Source organism: Panthera uncia (genome assembly GCF_023721935.1).
Source record: "Panthera uncia isolate 11264 chromosome A1 unlocalized genomic scaffold, Puncia_PCG_1.0 HiC_scaffold_17, whole genome shotgun sequence".
NCBI classification, from domain to species: domain Eukaryota; kingdom Metazoa; phylum Chordata; class Mammalia; order Carnivora; family Felidae; genus Panthera; species Panthera uncia.
In genome coordinates this window covers 78,057,411-78,074,841 of record NW_026057577.1, presented here as the reverse complement: position 1 = coordinate 78,074,841, position 17,431 = coordinate 78,057,411, and positions in this window count along the sequence as shown.

The window sequence follows — 17,431 nt, the reverse complement described above, 5'->3', positions numbered from 1 at the left end:
CTGAAGAAACCTGAAGTGGGGTAGGTGGTGTCGGTCACATTCTCAAGAGGAACTTCATGCCTGAGGGAGTTTGCTTGAGGTCAGACGTTCCCAGAAGAAATGTTTTAACATTTGTGTTTTTCCCCATCCAGAGACCTCAGGTCCTAACCTTCCCCTTCTTCTTATTTGAATTCTATCTTTTCCTACTATAGTGTTCTGTTACTTTTTAACTATGACCCTACTTTATGATCCAGTTTTTTTCCTCTAGGGAGCTAAAGACTACAATTCTATTACAATTCCTAAGGCCAAATTCACTGAAAACTATTTTTATATTGTCATATTGTTGAGGCTTTTCTGCCAGCCTGTCTTCTTGGCCACTTCATAGGCTATGGAATTCTGAATTTTCTCACCACATGAACTAAATATGAGATTTCACTGAATATATTTTTAAAAGTGACAAAACATGATTTTTTTTCAGACATATTAGATGTCATCCCTCCAGGAAACCCAGGTCTAATTGCTCCAAATGAAATACAGGTGGGGATTTCTATAGAATATCTTTAAAGATGAGATTTATTTTACTGTGAGATATCGGGCTGTAATACTAAAGTTAGAACTAAATAGATTTATTAAGGCACTTCTTTTTTTTTTTTTTAAACTTTTTTTTTAACGTTTTATTTATTTTTGAGACAGAGAGAGCATGAACGGGGCAGGGGCAGAGAGAGAGGGAGACACAGAATCGGAAACAGGCTCCAGGCTCTGAGCCATCAGCCCAGAGCCCGACGCGGGGCTCGAATTCACAGACTGCGAGATCCTGACCTGAGCTGAAGTCAGACGCTTAACCGACTGAGCCACCCAGGCGCCCCTATTAAGGCACTTCTGAGTAGATGATGATATTTTTAGATTCAAGAGAAATATACAATTTACATATGTATGTTTATATATCAGAATGTTCTTCTGCCTAATAAAATACTTGATTTCTCACATTTAATAGTAAAATAATTTTTACATATATATGAAAGAGAGTATTCATTTATGAAAAAAACAACATACTTTGTTACTTGATTTGAATAGATTACCAGGATGTTCTATTATTCTATTTCCCAGTTTATATTTGGACTATTCATTATTAAAAAAAATCATCTCTATCAAATTACTGTCTTTGAGCCTCTTAAATACATTTTTATTCAAAAGTATCAATGCACAGTTTTAAAATATGGTAGCACAGAGAAATCAAAGTTACAATTTGTCTGTTAACGGAGATTTTAACAAAACCTGCCAGAATTCTTCAGGGCTTTTTCATGGGCAATTTTTCTGAGTCAGCTTAATTGAATATTAAAATATTTAATATTAAGAAAGTAAAACTTGACAAGCAGACAATGACATGAACAGCAAAAGTCAGCATTTTTAGGTGTCTATTCAATGACTTCTAACAAATGTCCATAATCATATAACCACTACTAAAAACAAGATGTGTAGTACTTTAATCTCTCCAAAAGATTTACTAGTGCCCCTTTGCATTTAGTCCTTTTACCTCTCTCCCAGCTCCAGGCAACTACTGATCCAACTTCCGTTTCCATAGTTTTTCTTTTGAAAGAATGTTATATGAATGGAAGCATACTGGATGTAGGCTTTTGTGTCTGGGTTCTCTCTCTAGCTTCTTTCACTTTTAAGTTTCATCTGTGTTGTTGCATGTAGGAGTGGTTCATCCACCAGTGGCCAGATTGTTTTCAGTTTTGGTAAATGTAAACAAAGCTGCTGTGAAATGTATATACTGACCTTTGTGTGGACATATGTTTTCATTTATCTTGTTTAAATGGAAAGATACGAGGTTGCTGGATGGTGATATAAAGAACTATCACAACTAAACACCAAGAAAACAAACAACCTAATAAACATTGGGCAAAAAATTTGAATAGACACTTCAGCAAAAAAGATACAAATCAGTCAAATAAGCACATTAAAAAATGCTCAACATCATTAGTCATTAAAGAAAAGCACACTGAAATTACGGTGAGATATACTGTACAGCCACTAGAGTGACTGAAAAGAGTAGCCAGGTGCTAACAATACAGAACAACCGGAACTTTCATATATTGTTGGAGGGAATGCAAAATGGTATGGTTATTATGGAAAAACATTTTGGCAGTTTCATATAAAATTAAGCCTATATTTTGCTAATTTTCCTAGGAACAGTTTAAGCAAATGGCTCCACCTAGTGCAAATATGGAAAGAAACACTTATAAAATCTACATTGGATTTGAAAGAATTGCAGCATGCCAATTTTTATCCTATTTTTTATTTAGACATTCTTATTTTATTCTGAATCTTATTTCTGTGTGGTAGTTTATGAGCTCAAGGTAAGAAAATTCTGAAAAATAATTAAATATATAAAATGAAATATTTTGGCATACTATTTTCTTCTTTAAAATATATTACACAGATAAATTTTTTATTATAAAGGACACATAACATGAAATTTACCATTTTAGCTATCTGTAAGTATACAGTTCAGCTGCATCAAGTACAGTCATCCTTTTGTGCAATTATCATCACTGTCCATCTCCAGAACTTTTCTTCATTCCTTAACTGATACCTGTACCCATTAAATATTAACTCCTCACCTCCTCCTCTCCCCAACCCCTGGTTACCTCTATTCCACTTTCTATTTCTATAAATTTGAAGAGTGATATTTTCTTCTTTTCCCAGATTTATTGAGATGTACCAATGTATAATATTGTGTAAGTTTAAGGTATGCAATGTGTTGATTTGATAGATTCATATATTATGAAATGATGACTATATTAGCATTAGCTAACATCTCGATCATGTCTATAGTTCCTTTTTTTGTGCCACATAGTATTAAAAGAAGAAAGAGGAGGGGAAAACGTGCCATATAATGATGGGTAAATTCCAGACACTACATAATAAAAAACCATTGTTTTCTCAAAGGTAAAGTGATGTTAGACTAGGATACTGAGAAAGCAAGAAACTCTTATGCTTCAAAATAAAAACTTTTGTTTTCATTTTCAATGTTAGTAGTATTATAAATATATAAAATGAATATATGGGGAAATGGTTATGTAGGTCTCTGATTGCTTGTTTATTTATTTATCCTTTGAATTTTGATTCAGCAATTAACACATGCCAGACACAATAAGAAGCCCAACAGTTGCAAAGATGAATATGAGGCATAGCTCCTATCTTCCAGGAGTTCACATATATTGTGGGAATGATGGTAACAGTATATAAAAATAAAAACAACAAATAAAAAGCATGAAAGAAGAAATGGCATTGTACAAATAATGGTTTATTTGTAGATATATTTGTTCTCCCAAATTAATAACCTGAAAATAATTTATTTACATAAAATTTGTATTTCATCTCAAATGTGTAATTGCAGGAGAGCCCTATGTAAATTTAGAAAAGGGATAAAGTTTTCCTTTGCACATTATAAGAAAGATGCTTAAATTACTTTGAAAACTCAGTATTTTCCATTAATTTAGTAGAACCAGTTTGAATATGAACATTTACTATAGCATGCGAGGCACTACATACTTTTAGTACTTACCAAAAGAAGCTGAATGTAATTTGAGGGTAAAAAGTATGTTTTTAAAAAATTGTAAAAAAAAAAAGGGGGGGCTTTAAGGTATTCTAAACTAGCAATGTTAAGAGCTAGAAATATAGTTTATATCAATGTACTTCTTTGACTCAATTAACAAAAGCTCTTTGATTCAATGTACAGAGAATGTATATTTTTAATTTTTTTTAATGTTTATTGTTGAGGGAGTGGACACAGAGACAGGGAGACACAGAGTCTGAAGCAGGTTCCAGGCTCTGAGCTCTCAGCACAGAGCCTGATGTGGGGTTCAAACTCACAAACTCACAAGATCATGACCTGAGCCAAAGTTGGACGCTTAACCAACTGAGCCACCCAGGCACCCTGAGAATATTTTTTTAATGGACACATACACTCAATTACACATATAAGACAGAAATATTTAAGTGTAGAAAAGATCAAGGAATTTGTTCATTTGGAACCATGTCATAGTTTTTCTACCAGGAGCTATGAAAAATACATTTTAGAGAGTATCTTTGAAGAATGAAAGCATTTGTTATTCTCTCCTCTATACCAGAAGCTCTTTTAACTATTTGATGGGTTTTATAAATTAGATTAAACACTTTCCAAGGGGAAGACACACAAAATTCTTTCATATACTGAACTTGAGAGAGAAAATCATTAACTTAAGTCTATGGAAAGCCATTCCTGGGTCTGGACATACTCTTATCAGTGGCCAGCTGTTGCTTTTCTAAGACTGGCTGCAACCAGGAACTGTTTTTATTCTTAATTGAGAATGGTCATCCCAAATGGTTGGCAAACTTTAGGTTTCTCCTGTCTCCTAGCAGCATGGGTCCCTAAAGAGCAGTACAGGCCAAGATCATGATGTCATTCCCACTGTGGCCTTGAGTATTCAAGAGCTAAATTGTTTCTCATCTTGTTTAAAAATATCTTGTTTCAACTATTGAATATATTGCCTGTGCTTAATTTTATAGACTGATGTCAAACATATAGAGCATATTAAGAAATTTAATATTATGGCGTGCCTGGGTGGCTCAGTTGGTTAAGCATCTGACTTTGGCTCAGGTCATGATCTCACCGTTCATGAGTTTGAACCCTTCATTGGGCTCTGTGCTGACACCTCAGAGCCTGGAGACTGCTTCAGATTCTGTGTCTCCCTCTCTCTCTCTGCCCCTCCCCTGCTTGTGCTCTGTCTCTCTCTCGTTCAAAAATAAACATTTAAAAAAAAATTAAAAAATAGAAACTTAATATTATTAATTTTTAGAATATTTCTTTCCTATACACTACATCAATTTACATAATAAATTACTTAGTACAGTTTTGATTCAACTCAAAATTGCTAAATATAAAGATGCAATTTTAAGCTTTTTCAGAGAATAATTACTATAGAACAAAATTTCCATTAAGCATATATTAAGCATAGTATCTACAAATTATAGGAGATTTTAGTCATAAACCTTTACCCTATTTATATAATAAACTCGTGTCTATTTTGTGGTAAAAATTCTGTATAAAAACAAGAAATGGCTACTAATAGGCTATAGATGTATGCTTTCTGTGTGACTACCTTGGTGGTCTCTGCTCTTAGAAACTGTGGCTTAGTCACAACTATATCCTGTTTCAGCTCTTCTGGTGGAAAGGGGTTTGTAACCTAAAGAATTTATGTTTTACAAATTTCTTCACTCAAAGGAAGTCAATGTACATTTCATTGCAGCACCCTTACAACATTCTGATGATGTAAGAGGCAAAACTTGCTTTCCACAGCTTAAAAATTAGGAAACTGATGTATGTTGAAGTTAAGTGGTTTAACGAAAGTCATTCAGAGGTTCAGGTCTGACTCTCTTATCTCCACTTCCTTTAACTCACTCAAACCATGTTCTCCACAGAATATAGATCCATAGTGATCCCTATTTTGCTTCCTTAGCCCCAGAGTTTGTGGTTATTTAAATTCTACAAGTCAGTGTGCAATAAAGATGATGCCGCTGAAGGGATTGAGTTTTCTGCACATATTTTATAGTGCAGTGTTTTAGATGTAATCAGCATGTTCTTAAAGCTTTATGTTTAAATTTATCTTGCTAAATATGACTTTTCCTTTTATTTATACCTGCTTGGTCATCAGAATCATCATCTGCTTTTCCTGCCAGTGACAGATGAGGGGCATCAGGCTCAATGGGTTGAGTAGGATAATTTTTATCTAAAGAAAAGTTCTTAATTCTACAGATTTGTGTAACAGTGACAGAAACAGATAAAGAAATTTGTGGACAATTGGTAAACTCTCTGTGGTTTGAGCAAATAACCTAAACTCTGACTGGTTGCTGACAGACTGGAATTTCTCCGTATTGATAGGAAGAAAATGACTCAGGAAATGGCATGATGTATTCTTGATTCTCCAGAAGAGGGCACCATGTTTCAAAGACAGAACAAAAGATAAAAAGAACTTGGATGTATAGCAAGAGCAGGGCAAAGTCAGTTCTCTAACCTTTCATAACTGAGGCCTTTTTTTTTTTTTGAGGAAAGAAAGATTGGAAATTAATACCAAGTTATAAATTATACAGCTATAATTTACTTCAAATTTATTAAAGTGATATGTTATAAAATTTAAGATATTAAGATTTCTTGGTATAAATATCGCTTTCTTGTTCTTTCCAAAAGTCACACATGGAAGTGCTAAAAAACATTAAGATAGTGTAAACCAGGCAGACTAGGTAATAAGGGTATGCAGCACTTTCTCAAGCACTAGCTGGGTGTAAACTCATCGTGAATGGAACTGTTTCACCAGCAATTCCTATTAGACATGACACATATGTACTCATTTTATAGAGGCTCCTAGTCTAGTTACTGAAAATGCCCTTTAATAATTTGTCTCGCATTCTCAAAGTGATTAAGAATGAGATAAGATACTTAAGTGCTTACTATTTTGAAACTATTTAAATATTATAAATATGACACTACAATTAAGTTTGGTCTATTATATTATGCAACTTAAAATAATTTTGATGTTTTTTCTTCACTAATATTTGGAATTGATCTTGTTACTGTTTGATGAAACATGAAGTCTTTGTGCCAATATTCAGTGAACATTTACAGGGAACCAACCATTTTAGCCATTGTCCTAAGAGCATGGGTGAAGTGCTAAGATTATAAAGCAGTTTGAACAACTTTATCCAGATACATGTTGTTCTGATTTGATTATTTTTAACTAAAATTGCCTGTCAGTTCAGCTGAGCAAGCAATTAGTTCAACCTTACAATTGGGAAATCTTTCTTTTAAAAGTAAATTAACCAGGGGCTCCTGGGTGGCTCAGTCGGTTAAGCATCTGACTTTAACTCAGGTCATGATCTTGAGGTTTGTGGGTTCAAGTCCCATGTTGGGCTCTGTGCTGACAGCTCAGAGCCTGGAGCCTGCTTCAGATTCTGTCTCTCTCTCTCTCTGCTCCCCCCCTGCTTGCTCTCTGTCTCTCTCTCAAAATAATAAATAAACATTAAAAAATAAAATAAAATGAAAATAAATTAAACATTTGATTGAATTGACCAGTTATTTTCAGGAAAGTAGCTAACTTGTGTCTTGTATGTAAGTACAACCTCAACTGTCAAAACTCTGCTTCTTATTCATTCAATTGAATCAGATATATAGAGCCATAGACAGTTTTTTCTTTACCTTTATGTTATCTCTTTCTAGCCCCTTTGTTTTTCTTTTCTGCAGGGATTGTGCATTTAGTTTTCCAGTGGCCCAGCAACTATTATCTGTGCAAAGAATGTAGGTTCTAGGTGGTAAGTGCCATACTAAAAAATACATTGATAAATGGAAGATATGGAAGTTATATTATATTATAATTTCAGAAACATCTAGGTGAAATTCTCCATGTTGAATTTCAATTTAAGGGGTATTAAAAGTATACGAATTTCAATTTAAGGGGTATTAAAAGTATACATTTGTTGTGGTTTTATTTTTACTTTCTTTTGTGATATTCTAGGTAGTCTTCCCTGTTTTTTATTCTTAGTTCATGATCCATGATGCCTATATCAGCTTTATCTCTTCTCTTTATCGCAGTTAGGCCAGAGTCAATGAGTTCATAAGGCTTCATCTGTGTATCTCACTTTAACCTCCTACAAGTGTTCTTTTTTTTTTTAATTTTTTTAAATGTTTATTTATTTTTGAGACAGAGAGAGACAGAGCATGAATGGGGGAGGGGCAGAGAGAGAGGGAGACACAGAATCTGAAGAAGACTCCAGGCTCTGAGCTGTCAGCACAGAGCCCGATGTGAGGCTCGAACTCACGGCCCGTGAGATCATGACCTGAGCCGAAGTCGGACGCTTAACGACTGAGCCACCCAGGTGCCCCTCCTACAAGTGTTCTTAATTCCTGTTCTGCAGACTTGTGCTTTGAAAACACAAAACAGTAAAAACGTAAGCAAAAACAGCCTCATCAAAGTTATTCCCTGGGCTCCTGGGTGGCTCAGTTGGTTAAGTGTCTGACTCTTGATTTTGGTTCAGGTCATGATCTCACAGTTTGCAAGATTGAGCCCTGAGTTGGGCCCTGCGCTGACAGCATGGAGCCTGCATGGAACCTGACTGGAATTATCCCTGACTGGAATTATCTCTCTTTCTCTCTTTCTGCCCCTCCCCTGTTCTCTCTCTCTCTCTCTCTCTCTCTCTCAATAAATAAATAAATAAACAAACTTAAAAAAAAAAAAAAAAACAAAGAACAGGTTATTCCCCTGAGGCACAATTTGCAGTATAATGAAAATTCTGAAACGTAAGAGGACTTGGTAAAATCTCGTATTATTCTTTTCTCAGTCCTAATGAGGAACATTAAGCATGCCATAAATTTACTTCGCTTGCACCGGCATTCCTGTGGCAGGCTAAATAAGAACTATGTTAATCTTTAGGTTCCACAGTTTGCCCAAATAATTTGTTATAAGGTACAATATTATTTGGATTAGGGCATAGTATGTAGACTACTTAAAACAGCACATACTGGACATTCCGTAAACATTCTTAATGATCTTGTTTTGAAAATAAGAGCTGGGCAGCCCCTGTTGGCTTGTTGTTTTCCTTGCTCAGGAGATACAACCTGGCAGACTCTGTGACTTTAATCAGGAGTTGTGCTTAGCCCTTTGTCCTTTCTTCTGGGAGATAATTCACACCCCATCTCTCCACAACACTTACTCATGCAGTAAGGCATACCAACTACAATCAGGTAGGGAGGTTTAACTGTGTCAGATCTGATTGTGAACATTTGTTCCCCCCAGAAAGCTCAGGAGGGGCAACCAGCCAGCAACTCTCTTTTCATCCTTCCTCAGATTGGGCTTTAGGGAGCTTAAATCCTCCACTGCCAATGACGTAGACCCACTGCTTCCCACTTCCTCTTCCCTGCTTGGTGTGATGTAGTCCTGCCCAACCTGGTTTAAGGATTCCATGGAGATGAAAAGACCCAGATAAAAGACTGGAAGTTCTACTTGGAAGGAGATAAGTAGAAGAAGAAAGTTTTCAAGAATTTGGTATTTGTTCTACATCGTGAAGATCTGGGTAGGAAAACGTGGACAAAATCTAATGACAGAGAAGTTGTAACAGAAGATTCAGTACAACAAAAACAAATAGTAAGATAGCAACTGGTTACTCTAAACAGAACAAAATAGTGCACACTAGGGACAAAATTAAGAACAATAGCAAACTAATTAAACATTAAGGATAATATATATTTTTTCTTTATAATTTACAGTAGTGTTGCAGCAGGATTCTCGCACAGAGAGTTGTGATGCCGAGGCTTTTTAATTTCCAGGACCACTCAGTTGGGTTTGTACCCAAAGAACTGAGCACCAAACATTACGTGGCATAGTTTTTTATACATTTTCTATTTCTTTGTCTCCCATATATGGTAACACACATAAACATGCAGTCTGATTAAGTAGTCTCGGTTTACAAGGTCATGAGGGATGTTGTCACGTAGGCACATAGCCAGGTTACCTTGAAGTTTTCTCTCCCTTTTTTTCTCTCTCCTTAGGGAGGGGACCCTACCACAGTATGGATATAAAACTTTTCCAGCTTAGTTACTCCACATTGTTAATAGCACATGAATTCTAAAAATATTCAAATATAAAAAAGTGGAATCTACAGACGGAACTCAAATATAATTAAGGACTTTGCTAGAGAATTTGGTATCTATACTGTGTTTAAGGATAGAAAGCTGTATTAGTCATGAATCACTAAGTTGTAAATGATAAAAGCACAAATCAAACTACTTAAAGAAAGCAAAAACAAAGATTCATTGGCACACATTACTGGGGTTGAAGGGACATGCTTCAGATATAAGAGATTTCAATAATTGTATCAGAATTCTTTCTTTCTGTCTCCATTCCTGTTTCTACCTGTGAGTTGGTTTTATTCCAGAAATACGCTTTTCCATTATGGCAGGGAAGAAGATTGTTGCCAGCTCAAATTCACATCCAGCCAGGTAGAGTCTCAGTGGGAAAAGTCTTAACATCTGTAGATCCATTTCAGAGAAGACTTTTATTGCTTCTGCTTGAGTCCTGTGAAATGCCATGGGCAAGCTTTGATAATAGGGCCACCCCAAAGCAAGGAAGGAGTGCTGTGGAACGGTCCAAATCAGGACACATGGGAGAAAATTCCATGCTGTTATCACAAAAGGGAGCAAAAATACTAGGCAGGTAAACCAACAAAATTCCTTGCCATAGTGATATTTTTAATTGGGTGTGGTGGAAAAGATCATTTATGAACATTTTTTTTATTTAAAAAGTTTTAAAATTAAAAAAAAATTTACATTTGTTTATTTTTGAGAGACAGAGAGACAGAGCACAAGTAGGGGATGGGCAGAGAGAGGAGGAGACACAGAATCCGAAGCAGGTTCCAGGCTCTGAGCTGTCAGCACAGAGCCAGGGTGGGGCTTGAACCCACAAACCCACAAACAGCGAGATCATGACCTGAGCCGAAGTCGGACGCTCAACTGACTGAGCCACCCAGGCGCCCCAATTAAAAAAAAAAATTAAATGCTGTTTATTTTCAGAGAGAGAGGGAGTATGCAAGCTTGCTCTTGTGCAAGTGGGGGAGGGGCAGAGAGAGAGGGAGAGAGAATCCCAGGCAGGCTCCTCCCTTTTTTTTTAAATGAAGTGAAGTCACTTTACTGGCAAAACACCATAGAAAATGTGTTTTATAATTACATGTAAAATGGAAAGAGGGTATAGCCTACATGTTAATGATCTTCATGTTCCATCTTCTTTAGGAATTTTAAGTAGTCAAAAAATAAGAACTACCTGAATGTGACTAATTACTTTTGCAAATTTTATAGGCAAAAGGTATTGAACGAAAAGTACGCTAATTTCAATTAGCTGAGTTGAGTGGTAGAAACGTATAAATTAAGTTGTCATAATAGAAGGTTAATGATTCTGATTGTGGCTACAGTATACTCCTGTTCAACATACAAAACAATATGCTGCCATGAAACTGATGATAGCAGTCAGAGTGCATCAAATAAAGGTAACACCTCAGAACAGCAATTCTCCTTTAAAATTTGCAGGGGCCCCTGGGGTGGCTCAGTTGGTTAAGTATTGGACTTAGGCTTAGGTTATGATCTTAGATTCCTTTCCTGACCCACATCCAGCTCCGTGCTCAGTGCAGACCCTGCTTAGTATTCTCGCTCTCTCCTCTCTCTCTGCCCCTCCCCAGCTAGCACTTTTTCCTCTCTCAAAATAAATAAACTTTAAAATTTGCATCTGGCTCACTTAATAATTATTAAAAACAGATTTTTAAAGCCTGTGCTTCTATATGTATATAGATAGATTTGAAATATCTTTGAAGCATAGATGGCCTAACCTTTAATTATGTAATATTTAAGAAAAAAAATGATTAAACCTTTTCAGAGAAGATTTTATACCTAGGTCATATACAACATATTGTGTTACCAATTCGTGTTCTTAAGATTCTCAGTAGATGTTACCAATCCTCAACTGTTCAAAAAAGTGATTTCTAGCAATGTTATCTAGACATTAATAATTATAATAAATTCAGGGCCATCTTTGCACAAAGTTTGCTAATATTAATTTAAAAAGATATATACATTAGTGAACTGGAGGGATATAAATACTAAGATTCACCAGAAAATTTTTAAATTATAGTAAAAAATGTAACTCATTCTGAAAGTCTAGGAAGAACATTCTTCCTCCTTTGGATAACTAATTCTAATTTGAAAATTAATTTGTGAGTTAAGAGAAAAAGTGAAGTATAGTTACCACCTGTCACCTTATAAAATTATTACAGGCATTGCGTAGTATACAGAATTGTTGAATTGCTGTGTTGTACATCTGAAACTAATATAACACTGTGTGTCAACTAAAGTTCAATTAAAAAAAAAGAGAGAGAAAGTGACAGAAAGGAAAGCTTGCTTCCTTTTTACTCTCCTCAGCCTGTGAAAAAAAAAAATTAAAAAGTGAAAAATTGACAGCTGTATAACTTCATATTTTGTTTTTCTTTTGATGCAGATTTTAAAAGCCATCTAGAATTTCCCATTTTTAATAAGTACTAGTTCTATTAAAGTATATTTATTTCCTAATGAAGAAATTCTTAACTGTGCTTTTGTAGTCATATGAGCGTTTAAAATTATTTTATTTTGGTGATGTTTCTAGATCCAAATAACTTAATATTGTAAACATATTTCTTAACTATTCATGATTAATCTAATGAACTAGAAATTATTTTTTCCAAATAACTTCATGAGATCTTATCAAATTATTCTGGTTCCTTTGTAGCTACAAAAAAAGAAAAGGAAAAATTTTAAAAATGTATATCCCATATACTTTTCAATGTTAACATTGCTAATATAGCTGAGTTCTAAAAACTATTTTAAGATTGTATAAAATATATATAATTAGATTGTCAACTCATTACAGTAAGTCTTTCTAATCAGTAAGTTATTAAGTTACATGAATATTGTATTCACTCAACAAATATTTATTGGGCTCCTATGTGTGGTAGGTGCTGTTGATGTTCTAGGATTATAGTCATGAGAGTCTGTTGTGATCTTTTCCAGATGACAGATAAATGAATAAGAAACTTTCAAATGATGATAAATGCTATCTAGACAATAAAATTGAGTAATGGCATAATACGTGCTCATGTTTGAACCTCAAATCCTAGGTTTAGGAAATGGGATACTTTGGATAGGATAGTCAGGAAAGGCCTTTCTGAAGCATTAACACCATCAGGAATCACTTAATTTACATCTTTCATTAATATTTTGGAAAGTACAATATCTATATCCAAAGAGGAGATCAGAAGTGTAATTAAAGACTTACCATTGAAAAATCAGCAGGCTTAAACTACATGGTTATAAGGCTCAATTCTGTTTACAGTGAAAAATCACCCTACTGATAGCTAGTTGGTGATAGTGGAACTGAGAATTGAAACAGAAACCACAACTTCTGAAAGGTTACTGCACCATGCCTTGCAAAACAGATAAGTTTTGCTTATGAGTGAAACCATAGTGTCCATTATAGATATAGCACCAGTTTATTCAGACCCATATGTTACAAAGTAAGACCATAGACAAACTGAGTCAAGAGTAACTCCTCTGGGGTTCTCGAAAGAGGAGACCATTGTCTGCTCTAGTAATTCCCTAGTTTTCAGCTTGATCAATCCTGCTTACTCCATCCTATTTCTGATGCCAGTCTCCCAAACCCTATAAAATTCTTTCCTAGTTCCCTACTTTTGATATACCCATTTCCCCATGGTGTGGAGTCTTCCTTGCTTTTAGTGACAAATCTACCTGTGCTGAGTATAGGTGTTTTCTAGATGATCTTTGATAGATAAGAATTGACAAAACGTACTTCTTTCATTATTTGAACTATACCAGATCATATACAATCTTTCTTTTGAAATTGGAAATTAAATAGGTTGAGACAGGAAACCATCAAAATCCTAGAGGACAACACCGGCAGCAACCTTTTGACCTCAGCTGTAGCAACTTCTTACTAGACACGTTGCTGGAGGCAAGGGAAACAAAAGCAAACCTGAACTGTTAGGACTTCATCAAGATAAAAAGCTTCTGCACAGCAAAGTAAACAATGAACAAAACTAAAAGGCAACCAATGGAATGGAGAAGATATTTGCAAACTACGTATTTGATAAAGGGTTAGTATCCAAAATCTATAAAGAACTTCTCAAACTCAATACCCAAAAAACAAATAATCCAGTAACGAAATGGAGAGAAGGCATGAGTGGACATATTTACAAAGAAGACATCCAGATGGCTAATAAATAAATAAAAAGATGCTCAACATCCCTCATCATCAGGGAAACACAAATCAAAACCACATTGAGATACCACCTCACACCTGTCAGAATGGCTAAAATTAACAACACAAGAAACAAGTGTTGGCAGGGATGTGGAGAAAGGGGAACCCTCTTGCACCATGATGGGAATGCAAACTGGTGCAGCCACTCTAGAAAACAGCATGGAGTTTGCTCAAAAAGTTAAAAATAGAACTACCCTACAATCCAGCAGTTGCATTACTAGGTATCTACCCAAAGGATACAAAAATACAGATTTGATGTGGTACATGTATCCTTATGTTTACAGCAGCATTATCAACAATAACCAAATTATGAAAACAGCCCAATATCCATTGACTGATTAATGGATAAAAAAGATGTGGTATATACATACAATGGAATATTAGCCATCAAAAGGAATGAAATCTTGTCATTTTCAGTGATGTGAATGGAGCTGGAGCATATTATGTTAAGCGAAATAAGTCAGGAAGAGAAAGAGAAATACCATATGATTTCTCTCATATGCGGAATTTAAGAAACAAAACACAATAACATATGGGAGGGAGAAAAAAAGAGAAAGGGAAACAAACCATAAGAGAATATTTATGGTAGAGAACAAAGTGAGGGATGATGGAGGGAGGGTGTGGGGGACAGGCTAAATGGGGGGTAGGTATTAAAGAGAGTACTTGTGTTGAGCACTGGATGTTATATGTAAGTGATGAGTCACTGCATTTACTCCTGAAAGCAATATTACACTATATGTTAACTAACTAGAATTTAAATAAAATTTTGAAGAAAAAAGAAATGCTTTAATAAGAAAAATAAATAAATTAGTTTGAAATCAGTTAGAGTATCCAAAAGAACTTTCATTTATTAACTAGCTCCCTGAAGGAATTAGAAAGGATATAATTTTTCATTTCAGTTTTCTGAAACAATAAACAAATACATATGATAACAGAAATACTGTTACCATCATGTATTTGAAATGTTCCAAGATTCTGCAGAAATGACATTTAAACTTGAGTAATTATACCATGAATATCTTCTACCACAGGGCTACTATTTTCCAAATTAACAACTCTTGGAATCAATTAACATGCACTAGATAATTATAGAGATGTAGAAATTTCACTTTTTAGAACATATTCCTTTGCTTTGTGAAATCCAGGTATTTGAAACTAAGTATCTCCTCTTTATCATGACCTTTGTATTTAGGAGACTTATCGCTAGTATCCAATTTATTCTGAGGAATACCAGTTGACTTTCTTGTGGCATTGTAAATTGGTACAATGCTTGTTTGGTGAGCAAAGAAAACTTGCAAGCAATTCTAGCTCATGAGTTAAGCGGAGAACATCTCTGTGAAGCCCCTCTGGGGCCAATGCCAAGATACTAGCAAGTATATTGCACAGAACGGCAAAGAGGGCAGGAACGCTGCAGAGTGTATAGCTCCTGAAATCTACTCTGAGAGAAAGGCTGAGTCATTCAAGAATGTTACTTTTCATAGGGAAGCAAAGCCATACAAAGGTATGTGAAATGTATATTTCCTATAACATGCTTCAGGAGGATGGTTCTCAACCTTGAATGCACAGTAGCCATATCTGGGGGCTTTAAAAAATTCTGAAGCCCAGGTCACACCCCATGCCAATTAAATCACAATCTCCAAGGACGGGACCCAGGCATTTATTAAAGTTCCCTACAGAATTACAGTGTGTGGTCATATTCGAGAACTACTGCTTTAGGAATAAACTAAATTACGTGCAGTAGTATGCCATTTAGAAAAACAGTAGAATATTCCAGAATGGGCAGACATACAAATACAACTTTCCCTACCAACAGTGAAGCAGTATCTTACAGCTTTTTACTAAAAAAGGGTATTTCTGTGTAGCGGTGTTAACAGTTACATGAACACATTTGAAACCATCCTATTAGTTAAGATTACGTTTAATGCCCCACCAGTTCCACATTTGCCCCGATTTCTCTGCCACAAACACTTGGTTTATTCTGAGCTTGAAATTTTGTGAAATTTCTAACATATGAAACATCTACATTGATTAAGCATGTTGAATAGTCAGTATTTATTTTTAATATTTTAATTTGAGTATAACTGACATACTATGTTACATCAATTTCAGGTGTACAACTCAGTGATTTGACAATTTGTACATTATTCCCTGTTCATCACAATGTAGCTACCATCTGTCCTGTTACATTGCTATTTTAATATCCTTGACTACATTGCTTATACTGTGCTTTTTATTCCTGTGACTTATTCATTCCATAATTGGAAGCCTTTTCCCCCTCTACCCATATTCCTTTCTCCCATTTGGCCAAACCTCCAACAGCCCTGTCTTCTGGAAACCATGTCTATTCTCTGTATTTATAGCTCCAATTCTGCTTTTTGTTTGTTCATTCATTTCTTTCTTTCTTTCTTTCTTTCTTTCTTTCTTTTTTTTTTTTTTTAGATTCCACCTCTGAGTGAAATTATATGGTATTTTTCTTTCTCAGTCTGACTTGTTTCACTTAGTATAATAACTTCTAGGTGCATGCATGTTGTCTCAAATGGCATGATCCCATTGTTTTTTATGGCTGCATAATATTCCATTGTGTGTATGTGTGTGTGTGTGTGTGTGTGTGTGTGTGTGTATGTATGTATCACATTTTGCTACCCATTCATCTATAGACAGATACTTAGATTGCCCATATCTTGGCTGTTGTAAATAATGTTGCAATAAATGTATGGGTGCATGTACCTTTTAAAATTAGTGTTTTCTTTTTCTTTGGGTAAATACCCACTAGTGGACTTATTGGATCATCTGATATTTCTGTTTTTAATTTTTGAAGTACTATTTTTTTAGAGTGGCTATACCAGTTTATATTTCTACCAAAAGGAACTCTCATGTGTTCCTTTTTCTCCACATAATAATCTGTATTTATTAAAGAACAGAATTTCTGATTAATTTGACAGGATTTTCAGCTTATATCATTAGAATGCTCTTCTTGTGGTTATCACTGGGTTATATTTCATTAGAACTTGTATTAAGTTTTTAACCAGCTACTAATTTAGTGATATTTAGAAGTATCCATTTGGTTAATGGCCTGGGTTTTTGTGTTAGACCTGTTTGAATTCTAGCTAGCTAAACTGTGTGTTCTTAGTAAATTAGGTACTTTTTGCCTCCTTTTCTTTATATCTATAAAGTTGGGATTTGTGTGCCTAATTCACACAGTATAGGATAAAATGACAAAGGACATGAAAAGTGCCTGACATATAATTAGTACAGGTAATAGCTATTATTATTTAATTTTAGTAATATGCACATTGCTATAATCAGGAGTAACTAAAGGCTGTCATTTCTAGACAACAAAGAAAGGACTGAATATTTATTATATATTTTGAGTAACTAGAATATACCACACTTTGTGCGAGGAGGCTTATATAGATTTCTGATTTAATCTCTTTGTGTGAAGTAGATCTTATCATCCCAGCTTTATAAATGGAACACTGATGGCAAGGGAGATTAATAATGCATACTAATTTTATTCCAGTGAGCATTTTTAAATTTATTTTATTTAATTAATTAATTAATTAATT